This window comes from Triticum dicoccoides, chromosome 2B, assembly GCF_002162155.2.
Source record: "Triticum dicoccoides isolate Atlit2015 ecotype Zavitan chromosome 2B, WEW_v2.0, whole genome shotgun sequence".
Taxonomy (NCBI): Eukaryota; Viridiplantae; Streptophyta; class Magnoliopsida; order Poales; family Poaceae; genus Triticum; species Triticum dicoccoides.
Genome location: NC_041383.1, coordinates 209,850,781 through 209,857,715, shown reverse-complemented (window position 1 = coordinate 209,857,715; position 6,935 = coordinate 209,850,781).

The following is a 6,935-nucleotide window of genomic DNA, read 5'->3' as shown; positions in this document are numbered from 1 at the left end:
CAATGCTCTAGAAGTAAGTTCAATCGATCATTAGCGCACAATATCGGCAACTTTCATTCATTTGCTGATATCAAGTAATCATTTTCTCTGCCTGGCAGGGTTTGGAAAAAGTTCACCGGAATGGTTCCGGGTCTGCAGAGGGAGTTGTGATTTACACACCCCAAAGTAAGTAGTACTAGCTAGTTCCGCGCATCTCTCATTGATTCTAGTTACATTAATACCATTTATCATGCTTGATTATCAGTTTGATTGAACTCTATTTCTCATAAAGTGCTTGTGGCAGGAAGGCGGGTATAATTTATGTGGATACTACGTTTGCGAGTTCATCTACAACTCGACCTCTCAGCGGGGCTACTCTGACGAACAATATGAAGTACGTAAACAATATTTAGAATTTTATTTTATTACCATCAATTGTGTTGTGTTTCGTTCATATATATATGTATTGACCCTCTTCTTTAAATTAGTTGTGGCAGATGCGGCATGAACTCCTACCACATGATCGCATACGAGCAATTCAAGAGGAATTGGCGGGATTCTCTTTTGACCACGTCATACATAAAGACGGAGAATGCCATGTGGAAGTTGACATGGATTTAGATGTTAGGAATTGTAAGACATGTTATATTGTATATATGTAGTAGCGTCGGATAGATATAGGAAAACTTGTTGTTCGACCCATGTCGGAGAAAGAGAGGTCACTTCTCTCTATACGTATATGTTCATGATGATCTTGTGTAATTAATGGTTCCTTCATTTGCTTACTAGCTAGTGTGTTGAGTTCTCTCTATACGTATAGTAGCTAGCGTCGACCAAGCACGGAGAAAGAGATGTCACTTCTCTCTATTAGCTAGCTAACACAATATGATCAAACCCCTAAATTAACCCTCCAACCCCCCCCCCTTCAAAAAAATCAAGCGCTTGCGAGATGCTGACGCGTGGCTGCCTTTTGGTCCCGGTTGGTGTTACCAACCGGGACTAAAGGTCCTTCTGCCTGGACACCCCGCAATGGCCACATGGAGCCCCTTCTATCCCGGTTTGTAAGCAAACTGAGACTAAAGGTTTTGGGCTTTAGTCCCTACCCCTTTGTCCCGGTTCCAGAACTGGGTCTAAAGGCCCTCTGAAATCGGGACTAGTTCCATGTTTTCTACTAGTGGCATGAACTCCGGCCTGCTGGCCATGTCGGCACCGGCCGCCACGCGCCCGCACAATGTGACATTTATTCCTTCCATGCATGGTTGTATACACTCTTTCGTTTTGATGGTATGAGTAAAAAAAATTCGGCCCCCATGCTTTTCTGCGAGTGTTTGACAAAAAACTACCAGTTTAGGGGTTCGCGTCCAACAGAACTATCACTTTTTTAAAAGTGCCCGATAACTACCAAAAAATGTAATCACGTGACTAAAAACTACCAAGTTGACTGGATGGTGGTTTTGACCGTTTTAACCGCGCTTCTGACGTGAGTGGCCCACGTGCTAGGCTGGTGGCCCGCCTAGCGGCTAACGGCGCACGCGCGGCCATTAGAGCCGCTCATCGGTCGCACCTGGTCGGACCAGGAATAACCTGGCCGACCGGGTCGCTCATCCCCACCAGCTCTCTCACTATCTCCCGAGCTCACTCCACTCCTCTCTGCTCTCCTCTGCTTCTATTTCTTCTTCTCGCACTCCGACAACACCACGACCATGCCATCGTGGCCGAACAACAACGAGACGTCGGACGATGATGACGAGTACATGAGCGAGTTCAGCAGCATGCAGATGGAGTACTTTGTAAGTCAGCTCAGTCTATTCTCTCCCTCTCCTGTTTGTTCTAGGGTTAGGGTTAGGGTTTGAAGATATTTGATATTTTTCCATTTAAGTTGATATACGTGAGTTGTTGTTGATATAGATATGCTTTTGCTGTTGCAGCAAACTCCTGACACTGTGATAGACCCTAGTTTCTGAGGGCTTGTGATTGAATCTGACAGAAGGTGCATCCTGCTCAGGCAGACGCCAGGCAAGTTTGTGGCATTTGAAGGCACTGACACTGGCAGGAGATTCATAGGATGTGCTACTGAGGTAATGGACCAACTTGGTGTTGATTTGATTAGTTTGAATTTCTGCTATGTAGTGGAAACATAGTGTTTAGTTTGGACTACCTTTGAACTACCTAAGTACTATAATGGGTTCAGATCATTTTGGTTGGTGTGGGGGGTGCTGTCTTCCCTGATCTGTACTGCCCAAATATTATCATGATGCTGAGAACTGGTGCTAAGTTAAGTTAAGAACTAAATTATCTAGGTCTGATGAAGTTTATTTCTGTGTGTTGTATCATAAGTTCTTGTTGAGATCTGTTTACTTCAGAAATTGCTTCATCACAGGTTCAGACAAATTCAGGGAAGTTTGGAAGACATTTAGTCTCCCATAGATAGCATTTAGTCTTACATAGATAGCACATGGATACTGAAATTGTTCAAAGACACTCAAACTGACAGAAATGAATCTCACTGAGATTGCAAACACCCTGATAAACTGACAGAACTGAATCACACATAGATCTGGCGATAGCTGATGTAACTGAATCTGAAACTTACAATTTCAGATTGTTAGGCCCCTTCCCTGCTATGCGACCTGACCGTCGCACCTCTTGCTTGACTTGAGTGGTAGGTGGAAGCTCTGGCACCTCCTCTTCGTCTCCATCGATGACTATGATGGGAGGAGGACATCGGCGAGCCAGCAGTGCTGGTGGGACGATGATTTGCAGGTCCTCGTCGTCGTTGCCCATAGCTGATGTAGCCGTAGCTTGTGCTGGAGGGATATAGGGGTGGGCTGTCCACCGTTCCCTCTGCCCAGCATCGCCGGAGTCCGCCTCCTTCATTGACCACAGCAACATGTCGATGGGCATGATACCCTTACCTGGGCTTGCATAGCGCTGGTCCATGCGCTGCTTCTCCTCAGTCGTCGCCTTCTTCCTCACCTCTTCTGATGCATCCACGAGCCCTTCTGCGCTGCTGTATCTCATGGCAATCTTCATGTAGTCAAGGAAGAGGTCTTCGTCGCCGCGAGCTGACCCAAAAAGCATGGCAACCCAGCCCTTACCGGTGGGGAAGGGGTTCAGCCATGGGTCTGGTGTAGAGGAAGAACCATCCATGGATGTAGGTAGAGTGAGGTTTTTGAGAGAGAGATAGAGTGAGCAGAGATTGAGTGAGTTGTTGGGCTACTTAAATGTTGTAGTGGAGGAAGTGCGGTGGAGTGTGACAGTGGGGAAGTGGTAGATTGAGTGATGAGAAATGGTGGTAGTTATGCTGCAATTAAAGTCTTTGTTGAAACCCAGCAGTTTGGAACTTGTGTTAAAACAGTGGAGTAGTTGCTGGTCAAAGTATTTCAAAAATTAGAGTGACCAAAAAATCACATTTCAGCAAAGCCCAAGTATAGAAACATTCAGATAAATGCAGATAGATGGATTCGGGCATAAGTTCAGACATAAAAATACTATGGATACATTTCTTACAAAATAAGCATAGGCTTTATCGTAGATTTTTCAACAACCCAAACATTAATAGTTCATAAATAAGCATAGTCTTTAACATAGATTCAGGCAGCCACATTGCATCATCTTCATCACGGTTGGTGCATCCCCTGAACTGCATACTTCACTGCAATCATAAAGTTCAGAAAGTTCAGAACAAGACAAGATTCAAAACAAGACTAAGAACAAGATTCAGAAGAAGACAAGGAGATTCAGGGCAATATTCAGAACAAGACTAGCAGATTCAGAACACCACAATTTAGTCAGAAACTACCGCGTTGAACTAATCCCAATCCTGTCTTCCTTCTACTGCAGCCAGGATCTGAGTCCATCTCTTCCTTGTTGCTTGGAATCGATTGAAAGATGCCTTCTCTCTAGCCCACCAGATGATTAGTTCATCTGTGATGTTGGTTCCTTCTGGGAACACCTTGTTGAACTGCTTCACGTCATTCTGGTTGCATTCCGCCATAATCATGGCAGCAATCCTCTGGCGTCGCTCCTGTGCCTGTGCTCGACGGTTGGCCCTCCTTTCAGCCCTCCTTTCAGCCCTAGCAACCTCGTCTTGTTCATCAACTACCCCTCCTAACTGTGGATCCATCAGTGGTGACTAGGTTTTGGTCAAGGGGAATGAGGCGCAGGGATCCAATGGTTTCTGGTGGCTTCTCTTATGTAGACAGTGTCGCAGGCTTGGTGGGTTAGTTAGGTCCAACACGAAAGCCCACCATCAGGCCCACGTTACATGTCAAATTGGATAGAAGTACAATCAGATTCAGTCAGGTTCACACAAATTCAGACAGACTCATGCCGAAAAGTACAGACAGGTTCAAAACAAAGTGAAACAGGTTCTAAACTAATTCAAACAAATTCAAAGAGAGAAGTTCTACCTTTTTATAGTGTCGGTTACCACTTGCATAGAAGTAACCCTTTAATTTGCTGCTTGCAAACCTCTTCCTTTTGGTACCAGCCAAAACATCTGAAGTTGCAGCAACAGATCTTGGTGCACTGAATCCCTTGCCTCTCCCTCCACATGCAGGCCTACCCCTTTTAGTTGTTGTAGTAGGAGTTGGTGCAGATGCAGCAGGAGCTGGTGTTGATGCAGCAGTAACTGGTGCTCTTGAAGTAGGGGCTGGTGCTCTTGGAGTTTGTACTGGAGCAGATGGAGCAGGTGCATAGACTGCCCAGTTTTCCTACATTAAAGGTCCAACTTCACTTAGATTATATTATGTAAAATAAAACATTTCTCTGATGCTTGATAATTACCTGGTGTTTGTTTTTCCTCATTTGCAGTTTAGGCCTAAGAGTCTTATTGCAACTTGTATACTTGTGTCCTTCCAACCCACAGTTTCCACAGGTAATTGTTCCCATCCTATTGGTGTCTCTTGGGGCAGGAACTTCAAACTCTCCTTTCCTCCTTGCAGTCTGTTTTCTGCCTGCCTTTTCTTTGAACACAGGAGGTTCAATGTCTGGAGTGTTTGTGTGAGGCCAAAAATCTGGACCAGGAACAGGGTATATAATTTCTTTGTATGTCTACAAATAAAGTGGCTTCTTGAAAAATTCATTAACATAGTCCTCAGGATGCAGCTTTTGCTTTGTCATTACAGATATGCCATGACTGCAAGGTACACCAGACATGTTCCATCTCTTGCAGTCACATGTATACCCTTCCATGTCCACACAATACTGTTTTTCTTTGCTAGTAACTTGCCAAATTGTTGGACCAGCTCTGTCAGCCTGGCAATACTTGGCATACTGCTTGTTCTCTTCCAAAATCTCTGAGTAGGTTGGTGTGATTGTCCACCTGCTAATCTGTAACTTCTCCCTAGTTTGTTGCCTCTTGATCATTTGCTTGGTCCTAATCCCTTCAAACATTATCCTTATTAGTTTAGCCCTAACATCCAGTATCATCTTGTTGAAGACTTCACTTATATTGTTCACAACTAAATCTGTTTTGCAAGTATGATCCATAGCAAATCTAGCCCAAGTAGAGACCTCAATTTTTTTAAGCCATTTCCAAGCATCCTCGGACTATGCTTTCAGCTCTACCATGCCTAGATCATGCCCATGTTTAGTGTAGGAGTAGCTAGCCTTGTCAATGCACTTCTTTAGTTCCTGGCCTCTAAATCCAACAGATTAAAAATTTGCATATATGTGCCTAAGACAATACCTTTGAGGTGAATCAGGGAATACCTCATTTATTGCCTTAAGCAAGCTTTGTACATTCACAAATTATTACTACAATTGAAAAGAATGAAATAATTGAGAAAAGTAATAACACTGAATTGCTCAATGAAATTCTTCCCAACCTTTTGCCTGTTAGATATGATAGTGTATGTTCCAAATTTGTTGCCACTGCCAACGCAACATCTCAATTGAGTTAAAAACCAATTCCAACTTTCACCATCTTACTTGTCAAGCACACCAAAAGCTATAGGATAAATATTGTTGTTTCCATCTTTTCCTGTGGCTGCAAGAATTTGATGTCCAGTGGTTAACTTGATGAAGCATCCATCAAGACCTATAAATGGTCTGCAACCATTAAGGAAACCTTCCTTTGAAGCTGCTAAATAGTAGAACATATACTTGAATCTAGGAGTAGGTGCTGGATTCTCTGGATCTTCAAATGTTGTTACTATACACCTGCTACCTGGGCTTGTGTCAAGAACTGCTTGAAGATAATCCCTGAGCCTCAAGTACTGCTGCTTGTGGTCACCTTGAACTACATCAACAGCCTTCCTTCTTGCCCTATATGCCACACTTCTTGATACATCCATTGAAAAATTAGTCTTGGTCTTCTTAATTAATGCATCCACAGGAGATCTAATGTCTTCTCTCAATGCTGCCTCTACTGACCTTGACATCCACTTAGTACTAACCTTTGTGGACTCTGCACATGCTCCACAAGTGTGCAACATATCACACTTCTTGATATAAAAATCACATACCTAGGCTCTCTTTGAGCACCAAACAATAATCCTATCTGGGGCATTTCTGTGGTATTGAAAATTTCTCAAAGTCCTAATGTGAAAATCCCTAAGTGCATCTCTGAACTCATACACAGTGGTGAAGCACAAGCCCTTACAGAACTGTTCTACTGGTCCTTGAAGTTTGTGATCATACCATATCCTGTCTTTCAACTTCTTATTCCTTCTCTTCCTACCACTTGGTAGTTTATAGGATCCTTCGGGCTCATCTTCTTCATCACTGATGCCATAATCACCAGGGAAACATTTTTCATCTACTTCAGGGAACCAATCTGCTTTCTCCATTTTCTCAACCTCATGGTGGGATCTACTGGTTGGACCAGGTTTTCTCACTACCTTCAGTTTCTGTACCACTGTTGTATCTTGTTTTGCAGCTTCATCTTTAGAGGAATACTCTGACTGAAAATCCACACTATTCCCATCTGAACCTGAATTTGCAGCTTCATC